Source organism: Heterodontus francisci, chromosome 13 (assembly GCF_036365525.1).
Source record: "Heterodontus francisci isolate sHetFra1 chromosome 13, sHetFra1.hap1, whole genome shotgun sequence".
Lineage (NCBI taxonomy): Eukaryota > Metazoa > Chordata > Chondrichthyes > Heterodontiformes > Heterodontidae > Heterodontus > Heterodontus francisci.
Window position 1 is genome coordinate 77,378,402 of NC_090383.1, and position 13,469 is coordinate 77,391,870.

The 13,469-nt window shown below is 41.0% G+C and overlaps 1 protein-coding gene across 8 annotated transcripts in view; it reads left to right on the forward strand.

The window, feature by feature from the left end:
- The window catches only part of prox1a (prospero homeobox 1a), a 135,024-nt gene that overhangs the window by 7,197 nt on the left and 114,358 nt on the right, over positions 1 to 13,469 (forward strand). The window lies entirely within an intron of this gene.

Genomic DNA, 13,469 nt, shown 5'->3' on the forward strand with positions numbered 1-13,469 from the left:
CTCCAATGATCTGCAAATTCAGTGCAGCTGCCTGCTATGCATGATTAACCTCTGTTCAGCTGTACACAGAAATCTTTTGTTCTTGTATATACAAAGCAAATGATTTTAAAAGCTTGTGAGCACAATCAGAGTGGGCTCAGCTAAACTGAACTACTTTCACAAGATTCACTTGCTTTTTCCTGTGTTTTAGGTAAATGAGAATACTATTTCTTTTCAACAGTTTTTTTTTGAATGCTAAAAATGGTGCTGGATTATCTGCTGCAAATCACCCTCTGTCAAACTGCCAGTTCTCTGTATAGCTTTTCATTTTTCCTTTATCATATCACTTAGTCAAAGTAATAGAGCTTCTATTTTTGCTCTTACAAAGATTTGTTGACAGGAGTCAGTAACATACTGCACCATTTGTTTTTGCTTAGCAGCACTGTGATAATTTGTGATTTAATAGCCAGTTACATATTTCACATGTAGCAAAAATGTATTTTTAAGATAGGCTACACATTATGGATTTTGGATGTAACTTATCGTTAATGACTTCCCCCTTTTTATTGCCCCACCCCACCAATATATTAAACTTGTACATGTTGTAGGAATTTGGAGGTGATCAGTCTAGTTAATTGAGGGTGCACAATTTTATTTCCCTCCTATAATTGTATTGAGTTCTTACGTAACAAGCAAATAATGGCAACACCTTCTTTGCTAAGAATAGGACTCTGTCCTTTAATGAAACAGAAGGAAAGAATGTGAACATAGCACAGCAATGTACTTTATGTGCAACTGTCTAAAGCTGTACCTCGTAGAGTAAATTTAGAGTTTATTGTGAATATCTTCTGCAGCGTTATAGATAAAACCATATTAATTGGGCACAACTTTTATTCCAATGTTAAAGGAAACAGTTGACTGTTCTCAAGATTCCAGCCATGATCTTCCATGTCCCAAACCTTCTTTGCATCTTAAGAAAATAGCTTGTAGAATTCAAAATTTGCATACAGCAAATTGGAAGAGCTACAGCAATATGCAAGGCTAAGATAACAAAACACTCAATCTTCATGCAGCTACCACAGAATAAATGCTATTAAGAGATAGAAACTTAAGTTATGACAAGTAATAAATGAGATGGGCTGATAAGAATAGATTGGTAATCAGGTTCTAATGTTTTATAATTGCTGCAATGCTAATGTATTTGAGAGTAATCTTGTAACTAAAATTAAATTGCATGTGACTTGAAATGACACAAAACGTGATAACTAGAACATACCTGGATTTATATGCAAACATACGAATTAGGAGTGGGAGTAGGCCACTCGGCCCTTCGAGTCTGCTCCGCCATTCAACAGGTTCATGGCTGAACTGATTACTCCACATCTCCACCTACCCCTGATAACCTTCCACCCCCTTACTTATCAAGAATCTATCTACCTCTGCCTTAAAAATATTCAAAGATTTTGCTTCCACCACCTTTTGAGGAAGAGAATTCCAAAGACTCATGACCCTCTGAGAAAAAATTTCTCCTCATCTCTGTCTTAAATGGGCGACCCCTTATTTCTAAACAGTGACCCCTAGTTCTAGCTTCTCTCACAAGGGGAAACATCCTTTCCACATCCACCCTGTCAAGACCCCTCAGGATCTTATGTTTCACTCAAGTCGCCTCTTACTCTTCTAAATTCCAATGGATGCTAGCCTAGCCTGTCCAATCTTTCCTCATAAGACAGCACCCCCATTCCAGGTATTCGTCTAGTAAACCTTCTCTGGGCTGCCTCCAACTCCATTGCGTTCTTTCTTAGATAAGGAGACCAGTACTGTACACAGTACTCCAGATGTGGTCTCACCAATGCCCTGTATAGCTGAAGCATAACCTCCCTACTTTTGTATTCAATTCCCCTCACGATAAACAATAACATTCTATTAACTTTCCTAATTACGTGCTGTACCTGTATACTAACCTTTTGCGATTCATGCACTAGGACACCCAGATCCCTCTGCATCTCAGAGCTCTGCAATCTCTCACCATTTAGATAATATGCTTTTTTATTCTTCCTGCCAAAGTGGACAATTTCCCATTTTCCCACATTATATTCCATTTGCCAGGTCTTTGCCCACTCACTTAACCTATCTATATCCCTTTGTAGCCCCTTTATGTCCTCTTCACAAGTTACTTTCCTAACTATCTTTGTGTCATCAGCAAATTTAGTAACCATACCTTCGGTCCCTTCATCTAAGTCATTTATATAAATTGTAAAAAGTTGAGGCCCCAGCACAGATCCCTGTGGCATGCCACACGTTACATCTTGCCAACTAGAAAGTGACCCATTTATGCCTACTCTCTGTTTCCTGTTAGTTAGCCAATCTTCTATCAATGCCAATATATTACCCCCTACACCATGGACTTTTATTTTCTGCAATAATCTTTGGTGTGTTACCTTATAAAATGCCTTCTGGAAATCTAAGTACAGTACATCCACTGGTTCCCCTTTATCCACAGCACGTTACTTCTTCAAAGAACTCCAATAAATTGGTGAAACATGATTTCCCTTTCACAAAACCATGTTGACAGACTGATTACCTTGAATTTTTCTAAATGCCCTGTTATAACGTCTTAATAGCTTATAACATTTTCCCTGAGAGAGATGTTAAGCTAACTGGCTTTCTGTCTCCCTCCCTTTTTGAATAAAGGAGTTGCATTCACTATTTTCCAATCTAATGGAACCTTCCCAAAATCTAGGGAATTTTGGAAAATTAAATCTAACGCATCAACTATCTTACTAGCCACTTCTTTTAACACCCTAGGATGAAGTCCTTCAGGACCTGGGGACTTGTCAGGCCACAGCTCCAACAATTTGTTCAGTACCACTTCCCTGGTGGTTGTAATTTTCTTGAGTTTCTCCTTCCCTTCCATTTCCTGACTTACAGCTAATACTTGGATGTTACTTGTATCCTCAATAGTGAAGACCGATGCAAAATATCTGTTCAATTCATCTGCCATCTCCTTATTATCCATTATTAATTCCCCAGACTCCCTTTCTGTACGACCAATGCTCACTTTGTTAACTCTTTTTTTAAATATCTATAGAAACTCTTACTATCTGTCTTTGTATTTCTATCTAGCTTTCTCTCGTACTCTAATTTTACCTTCCTTATCAATCTTTTTGTCATTCTTTGCTGTTTTTATATTCTGTCCAATCTTCTGACTTGCCTCCCATCTTTGCGCAATTATAGGCTTTTTCTTTAAGTTTGATATTATCTTTAACTGTTTTAGTTAACCACGGATGGTGGGTCCCACCCTTGGAGTTTTTCTTGTTGAAATGTATCTATTCTGTATATTCTGAAATATCCCTTTAAATGTCTGCCACTGCATCTCTATTGACCTATCCCTTAACCTGATTTGCCAGTTCACTTTAGCTAGCTCTGCTTTCATGCCTTCATAATTGCCCTTATATAAGTTTAAAATACTAGTCTTGGACCCACTCTTCTCTCCCTCAAACAGAATGTAAAATTCAATCATATTATGGTCGCTGCTACCTATGAGGTCATTAATTAATCCTATCTCATTGCACGTTACCAAGTCGAGTATCGCCTGCTCTCTGGTTGCCTCCAGAACATGTTGTTCCAAGAAATTTTGCCGAAAACATTCTATATACGCTTCATCTAGGCTACCTCTGCCCATCTGATTTTTTCAGTCTATATGTAGGTTAAAATCCCCCATAATTATCGCTGTACCTTTCTGACAAGCTACCATTATTTCTTTTATACCCCATCCTACAATGTGGTTAATGTTAGGTGGCCTGTACACCACTCCTACAAGTGACTTCTTGCCTTTATGATTTCTCATCTTTACCCAAACTGCTTCTACATCCTGGTCTCCTGAACTTAGGTTATCCCTCTCTATTGCGCAAATACCATCATTAATTAACAGAGCTACCCTTCCACCTTTTCCTAGCTTCCTGTCCTTCCTAAATGCCATGGATCCTTCAATATTCAGGTTCCAATCTATGTCGTCCTGCAGCCATGTCTCTGTAATGGCTATCAGATGGTACTTATTTATTTCTATTTGCGCTCTCAGTTCATCTGTTTTGTTTTGAATGCTACGTGCATTCAAATTTGTTTTGTCCTTTTTTATTATTTTTGTAACCTCTAGCCTTATCTGTTGATTTACTCTTAGATTCGTACACTCTGTTCCTTCCTGTCACAGTCTGCTTATCATTTCCCATATTAATACCTTTCTCTCATGCCTTGTCTCTACTCCTTGATTTACCATATCTTCCCAAATTTGATCCTTTGCCCCACTACTCCGTTTCAAACCCTGTCTACTTCCCTAGTTATGCGGCTCGCGAGAACACTGACCCCAGCACGGTTCAGGTGTAGACCGTCTCAACGGTAGAGCCACCACTTTCCCCAGTATTGGTGCCAGTGCCCCACAAACCGGAACTCACTTCTACCACACCAGTCTTTAAGCCATGCATTAATTTCTGTAATCTTATATGCCCTATGCCAATTTGCACATCCAGAGATTATTACCTTTGTCAGTTCCGAAGAAGGGTCACTGACCCGAAACGTTAACTCTGCTTCTCTTTTCGCAGATGCTGCCAGACCTGCTGAGTGGTTCCAGTATTTCTTGTTTTTATTTCAGATTTCCAGCATCCGCAGTATTTTGCTTTTATTACCTTTGAGGTTCTGCTTCTTAATTTAACACCTAGTTCCTCACTGACTATGCAGAACCTCTTTCCTTGTCCTGCCTATGTCGTTGGTACCCACATGGACCACGACAACTGGATCCTCCCCCTCCCACTGTAAGTTCCTCTCCAGCCCTGAGCAGATGTCCCGAACCCTGGCACCGGGCAAGTAACACAGCCGTCTGGACTCTCGCTCTTTGCTGCAGAGAACAGTATCAATCCCCCTAACTATATTGTCCCCTACTACCACTACATTTAGAAATTTAAATGCCAATGTTGCAATTATCTTTTTGATCACAAATTTTGTAAACTAATTTCCTGATAGCAAAAATCATAATAAACATACTTAATAGTAACATTTGTAAAGCCTATGTAGCTTTTAATTTTATTTTAGAAAGCTTTATTATCCCAAGTAAAGTATGATTTTAAAAAGTCTTTAATTTTCTATACTGAACTGAAAATGGTAATTGGTATTCCAGTTGCACTACTGCAGTCTTTGATCTAACTGTACAGTTCTATATTGTACTCCACTGACATAACGACTCATCTGCCTCTCAGGTAATGCTACATATTTGCCTTGTAAAAACTCTGTATGCAGACTACACACAAACTCATGTGGTGTTTGAACACTGCTTTAGGTTCAGCTGCAGTGCAGTATTTCTCTGATCTTTTATTTTCCTGAGCAGATGTCTTTCATTAATTTATGGATTTATCATCTTTTCTTTTTTTACACCTGGCAGCTGGCTCAAGTTTCAGCAGTTATTGTCTATTTTGCATGACATGTAGAATTGAATGTCATCTGTCTTAACAAAGCTGAAGCTGAAAGAATGAGGTGAGCCACATGAGCTGCTGGGACAGAGCTGTACGTTTTCTTACCTCCTTAATATTTATTTGTGCTCATTTCTTCTGGCCTTGAATGGGCTGTGCTTGCATTCTGTGCAGCTGTATGTTTACCAAATCTATTCCAACATGAGTCATTGTGCGTGTGTAAGTATCCTAGAAACAGCTAGTGCTTTCTTGGGAGAACAGTTGCTTTCAACGTGAGCTTAAAAGGGAAATTAGCCAATTGGTCAGTTCTGCTATACAGTATTTTGAGAAGCAGTGGCATCTATTAGCTGTACTTTGAATTTAGGATGCTTTTTATGGTTAATGTTAGATCAGCAGCATAAAGTATGTTATCTAACATTGTATGAATGATGTGCTTGATTTTAACAATGTATTAATGATAAGGTTGTTTTTAATAGCTCCTGATAAAAGATGCTATAATAGAATTTTCTTTCGGGTTGCAGTTAGGTTAATATGATTGGGGAAATGTGCAGTGAAATTTAAAGGCATATTTACAAAATGACTAAAGGATGAACCCACAGGTTTCTTGTATTTAACTTTATAAATCAAATTATTTTATGTCTGTCCTTTTTCAGTATTTTTCAAAATGTACTGGACAAGTTAGAACTAATGCATGTAGCACTTCAGTGACTGTTCATATGTTAACTTTCAATGTTGCTTTGTTATCTTTTTTTCCTCGTTTCTCCTGTCTTTCCTAAATGTAGTGATTCATGCTGAGATACATTTCTTTGGGCACTGACAGCCCTACAGTAAATTACCTTTCTTCTTGTGCAAGCTTGGGCAGTGAGCATTGGCAAGTTGCTTGACAATCAAGGGAAGGAATCATTGCAGAGCCCAAGCTTAACATCACTTAATAGTCAAACAGGTACTTTCTAGCAAGAGTCATTAGGCCATAATTTATACTCCCACTGTCGAAATTGGCAGCGGGCAAAAACAATGATGCGGGCCACATAGAGTCATAGAGTTATACAGCACAGAAACAGGCCCTTCGGCCCACCGTGTCCGTACCGGCCATCAAGCCTATCTATTCTAATCCCATTTTCCAGCACTTGGCCCGTAGCCCTGTATGCTATGGTGTTGCAAGTGCTCATCTAAATACTACTTAAATGTTGTGAGGGTTCCTGCCTCTACCACCCCTTCAAGCAGTGTGTTCCAGATTCCAACCACTCTCTGGGTGAAAAATTTTTCCTCAAATCCCCTCTAAACCTCCTACCTCCTCCCCCTTACCTTAAATCTATGTCCCCTGGTTATTGACACCTACGCTAAGGGAAAAAGTTTCTTCCTATCTACCCCCTCATATTTTTGTATATGTCAATCAGGTCCCCCCTCAGCCTTCTCTGCTCGAAGGAAAACAACCCTAACCTATCCAGTCTCTCTTCATAGCTGAAATGCTCCATCCTAGTGAATCTCCTCTGCACCCTCTCCAGTGCAATCACATCCTTCCTATAGTGTGGCAACCAGAACTGTACACAGTACTCCAGCTGTGGCCTAACAAGCGTTTTGTACAGCTCCATCATAGCCTCCCTGTTCTTATATTCTGTGCCTAGACTAATAAAGGCAAGTATCCCATATGCCTTCCCAGCCTCCATATCTACCTGTGCTGCTGCCTTCAGTGATCAATGGACAAGTACACCAGTCCCTCTGACCCTCTGTACTTCCTAAGTTCCCACCATCCATTGTATATTCCCTTGACTTGTTAGTCCTCCCAAAATGGATCACCTCACACTTCTCAGGATTAATTTCCATTTGCCACTGATCTGTCCATCTTCCCAGCCCATCTATATCATCCTGTAATCTAAGGCTTTCCTCCTCACTATTTACGACACCTCCAATTTTCGTGCCATCTGTGAACTTACTGATCATATATTCTCATCTAAATCATTACTGTACACTACAAACAGCATGTTGTGGAACCACTGTAATATTAGGCACAGCGCCTTATTTAAATAGCCAGGGCGGGCTTTCCATCCCGGCAATGGCATCAGCTGCCTGTGCACAGGCGTTGCCGCCATTTTTAAGGGTTTCGAGCCCTACCGTTCCATTTAAATATTTAGAGACATTTAATTAAAAAAATTAAATACATTTATTCTACCCCATCTCCCACCCCCCCATAACAATTAATTTAATTACTTTCCATCTCTTTTCCCCTTCTCCAAAAACACTTAGCTTGTCCACCTGACCTTCCCCCACCACCCCCCTGAGCAACCCCCACAAAGTACATAAACTTTAAAGTATAACCCTTCCCACCATCCCCTACACCAATGATATTACTTTGACCCCGCTCCCCCTCCTCCTGCACTGAGAAACTTACCTCCTTCCCCCCCCCCCCCCCCACCCTCCTCACCAGTGTTCTGCCTCGGTTCCCCGGACAGGGATCCGACAACACTGGAGTGCTGGTCAGCAGCACAGAGATTGCACCAGGACAGACGGCGGGAGCGTAGGTCTCATTAATTCCTTGATTTTAATTAATTTAAGTATTTAAATGGCAGCTCTGTCGCCAAGCGGCTGGGGTGGGGGGCCGCCACGAGGCCTCACTGCTGTCGGCAATATCAGGCTGGGCCTTCCCGGCGTCTGGGTGCGTGGCTGCCCTCTCCCGGAGGCATTTTCCGCCCCCCCCGCCCACCACCACCACCTTCCTACCACGACCCCCGATGTCGGGGTGTGTCTGTAAAATTCAGCCCATTGTGTAGTGATCAGGAGTGGGACATCTACTTGATTTTTGTTTTCAGCCTTTCTTACTCTAGGACCCTGAGGCCAATTGTGGCACACCAACTGCCATCACGATTATGATCAGTAGATTAGTAGAGGCTTGGGATTAAATCTGGGGCTCCCCCTTGGCTGTACAGTTTAGCATCTCACACAAGTGCATTTGACAACTGAGTCATTGGGCGCTATCACTTTTGGCGTTTCTGGTTTTAGTCTTTGTAATCTCTGATTTATTTCAGCTTTTTTCTACCTCTGTCCCTCCAAAACGCAAGACTTTTAAGTTTTTTTTAAAAACGTTTGTGCTATGGGGTGGGTGCATGCTCCCATCAGGGATGCAGTGCTCCCAGGGAATGCAGGTTAAAAACATGAACTAAAACTGTGTAGCCCTGATTCTTCAACTGCACTTCCAGCAAGCACAGCTGCCCATTGGGAGTGAGTGTTCACAGCATCACACCTAAGTTGCTAGGTGCAAATGCTAATTGACCACAAAAATGAACATTTGGGCCACAGAATACTTGCTAATGTTTCTTACATGATGCACTTTTTCCAAAAGATTGTAAAAGAGATGTATAGCAATAAGACTAAAACATAATTTAAGTATACAGGAAGGTCACACGGGTGCAAACCTCCATTGAAAGGATTTGCAAAAAGGTTTGTAAGAAATCTGTTCTGAAATGAAATGTTTTTTAATTTAGTTCCTGGAAAGTAGTTATTGTGTTTTCCTAACCTCCTATAGGTAGATATAAATTTGTTCCCCACTCATACCACAGTTACATATATAATGTGCACCCTTGCCCTACTCCAGCATCCTCTTGCAACAATGTATACTCTTGAGTGTGATCTTCTGGTATACTTAAATTATTTAGAATTTGAAAAATTAATTGGATTGAAAGTTGATAAATCCCCTAGACCAGATGAGCTACATCTCAGAGTATTGAAGGAGGTGGCTATAGAGATAGTAGATGCATTGTTTGTTATCTTTCAAAATTCTTTAGATTCTGGAAGGGTTCCTGCAGACTGGAAAGTAGCAAATGTAACCCCACTATTTAAGAAGGGAGCGAGAGAGAAAATGGAGAACTAAAGACCCATTAGTTTAGCGCCAGTAGTAGGGAAAATGTTGGAATCTATTATAAAGGATGAGATATCTTGACACTTGGAAAATAATATGATTGGGCAGAGTCAACATGGATTTGTGAAAGGGAAATCATGTTTGACAAACCTGTTGGAGATTTTTGAGGGTGTTACTTGCAGCATAGATAAAGGAGAACCAGTGGATGTAGTGTATTTGGATTTTCAGAAGGCTTTTGAGAAGACTCCACACAGGAGGTTAGTAAACAAAATTAGAGCAGATGGGATTGGAGGGAATATACTGCTATGGATTGAGAATTGGTTAACAGACAGAAAGCAGAGAGTAGGAATAAATGGGTCATTCTCAGGATGGCAGCCTGCTACTGGTGGGGTACCGCAAGGATCAGTGCTTGGGCCACAGCTGTTTACAATCTATATAAATGACTTGGATATGGGGACCAATTGTAATATTTCCAAATTTGCAGTTGACACAAAACTAGGAGGGAATGTAAGTTGTGAGGAGGATGCAAGGATGCTTCAAGGGATTTGGACAGGCTAAGTGAATGGGCAAGAACATGGCAGATGGGATATAATGTGTCTAAGTGTGAAGTTATCCACTTTTGTAGAAAAAACAGAAAGGCAGACTATTTCTTAAGTGGTGGAAGGTTGGGAAGTGTTGATGTGCAAAGAGACCTGGGTGTGCTTGTTCATGAGTCACCTAAAAGCTAGTATGCAGTTGCAGCAAGCAATTAGGAAGGCAAATGGTATGTTGGCCTTCATTTGCAAGAGAATTTAAGTTCAGGAGTAAAGATGTATTGCTTCAATTGTATGAAGCATTGGTGAGACCGCACCTGAAGTATTGTGTACTGTTTGGTCTCCTTATCTAAGGAAGGATATGCTTGCCATAGAGGGAGTGCAATGGAGGTTCACCAGACTAATCACTGGGATGGCGGGATTGTCTTATGAGGAGAGATTGCAGAAACTGGGTCTGTATCATCTAGAGTTTTGGAGAATGAGAGGTGATCTCATTGAAACTTACAAAATTCTTACAAGGTGTGACAGGGTGGATGTGGATAGGATGTGTCCTCAGCCATGATCTGTTTGAATGGCGGACGGGCTGAATGGCCTACTCCTACTCCTATTTCCTATGAGCCATCTTCGACAGTTGATAGTGCAGTCTTTTCTTTCTGCTGTTGTCCTCTCTCAGAAGCTCAAATAAAATAACCAGTTTCGATACATTCCACATTATGTATATAAAGATTGAACAATGACAAACTTTTCAAAGTGCCGTTTTGGCTTGTCACGCTTGTAACATGATATTTGCTAAATAGGCAATGGGTTGAACAGAATCAAGAATTGAGTTCTTGTAAAAGTAATCTCGGCTAAAACCTCAAAATTCATTCTTTGTTATTTTAATGCTTTTACACAAAAAATGATTTTTTTTGTGCAATTATTGTCTTCCTTGGGGGTTTGCAACCTCAGTCAACATAAAATTTTCCACCAATGGGTAGTAGAGAAGGATGGGTCAGTAATTAAACTTTGAATAATCAGTCCACCTGTTATTAGCTGTCAATCATTTTTAAAAATTCTGTGAGTTGCAAACACAAAAACATGCAAGTTGTCTAATACCATGGTTATTTTGTTTTGCTAAGGATGATGACATTTAGAGGCCCAGTGAACTCAAGCCATAGGTTTCTCAGCGATACAGAGATGTTTAATATTTGTCACATATTCTGGGCACAAAATACTGCTATAGAGATGAATTGAATCACTATTCTGCTGAACTCTAGTTGTGTGGCAGGAGGAAAACCCACAGGAATAGTTTTGGGTGTGATGTCGAGGCTTGTGGGCAAGAGCAAGAATAATAATGGAAGGCTGTGGGTGCTGTGGACTCAAAGGGACTATCCCTAGCATAAAATTAGCATTGGGCAAGGGCTGGGATACTGGCACTGGGAAGGAGAGACAAAGCCAGGGCACAAGGACTCTTTGTGGGCTGGTGGGAGCTCTCCTTCTCCTCTAGGCCCATAAAACTTCCACAGGTAAGTGATTTTTTTTTCTAAACACCTCAGTCCCTTTCACTGCCTGCCTCCTGCCATAATTCTGCAGTCAGGGTTGACCCTACGCAGGCCTCCCTCAGATGTTGTAATGCAGTTGTGGCAACCATGTCATCGGGCTGTGACTTTTCAATATAAAGTTGGACCCTGCCATCCTGTGCCTGAATAAGTATAATTGGGGTGGTGGTGGGAGGGGGGGTACGGGGGGTAGTGTTTAGTGTTTGCGACAACTTGAAAGCTTGGCATGACACTCCCACCACCATCACTACCATCAACTCCCTATCTGCACCATGCCCACTGGGGTGTGGGGAGAGGTTGAAATGAACTTGCCTATCTCCAGCATTGTTTCATATCTAAGTGAGGGTCCAAGAGGGCACTGAAATGTCTTTCAAAATATTTGGAGTGACTTCATTTGGTTACACGTCTGCTTCCTGTCCCTGGTGCTACCTTGGCAATTCTTGTTTGGTCATTTCTGAACTCGGTGACAAAGCTCGCTGGACTCTTTTTTTTTGGTGTACTATTCAAACGACTGATATAATGGGGATCTCTGTATGAAAATATATGGAGGCTCCTAATTTGTTTGGGTCTCATCAACAAATATGAGACTTGCACATGTCCAGCAGGTTGATTTGAAATAGATTAGCTGATAATTTTTGTAACAAACTTTACCAAAATATAGGGCTGGACTTTAAGAGCCAACGACGCCTTTGAGCCGCCGCAATCTCCGGTGCGGTGGCTCATTTAAATGGCCGGAGCCACCTGCCCATCCCCAATTATGTGGAGGGTGTGGGCTGTCCGAAGCCAGCAATTTTTAAAGGGCAACCAGGTCTGCTGGCATATTTAAATTAAAGGTATACACCCCTCCCCCCCTTTCACACGCCGCAATAACAATTGCATTAACTATTTGCTCTTTTTTCCCACCACCCCCAACAAAATTCTTGACTTTTAAATCTGACCTCCTCCACCACCCCCCCCGACTGCACAAAGTTTAAAGTTCACCCCTTCCTTTTGCACCCCCCTACACTCATTGCATTTATTTGACCCTGTCTGCTTCATCTGCCCCCCCCCACCAGAATTGGAAATCTTAACTCTTTTTTCCCCCCCCACTCCCCACCAGTGTCTCACTGGCTTTTCCCAGTCAGGGAATTGAAGGCGCGGGAGTGCCAGCTGCCACACTGAGTATCATGCTGGCCCCGCAAGATTCGAGGTAAGTTCATTTAAATGTATTCATCTCATTCATTTAAATATTGAAATTGAGGTCCCATCACCCAGCGGCGGGGGTGGGTGGCTGCCACAGAGCCTTGCTGCCGCCGGGAGGATTGGGCCAGATCATCCCAGCATCAAGCTGCGTGGCAGGCCTCTGCCGCAACTGTCTTCCAACCCCCTCTCCTGCCACGGAGCCCGACATCGTGGGCTTGGTGAAATACAGCCCATAATGTTGATTTGCCATATACATTGTGCAAACTTTCAATGTATCCATTAAGAATGGAATTAAAGCCACTTAACTCTTTGCAGAGCAAATTTATTTAATACTGCTTTATTTCAAACCATTACAGGATGACGCCTCAAATGACATCTTTCATTTCCAGAAATACCCAGAGAGGAAGTTACTGACATACAATTTGCCTAGTTTGTACTGACTCGTACCATGTTAGTTAATGAATATCCCTATGCTATCAAATCATGACATTTAGCTATTAAATTTACTACTCTGGTCAACAGCAGATTAGTTACTATGGGAATTCACTATTCATATCAAAATGCTAAACGTATTATTTAATAATAGCATCTTCATGCAAATAAAGAAAATGTCTTCATCTCCATATTTGATATGGCTTAAATGTAACTTAACTATCCCCTCAGAGCAAATAGGATGAACAATAAATGCTGCTTTGCTAGTGTTGTCCACGTCCCAAGAAATACAATAAATTAAGTGTACACCTAGAAAGTACTGTAGTAATTGTATGTTTGTGTACAAAGAAATAAAGTCAAGCCTGATCTTAGAAATACTTCTTTCCTTACATTCAAATGTTCAAAATGGACAACTTCAATTTTCATAAATTGTTCAAGATTGCATATTTGAACAGGAACTTTATTGAATATTATGAATATCTCTTCATGATAACCA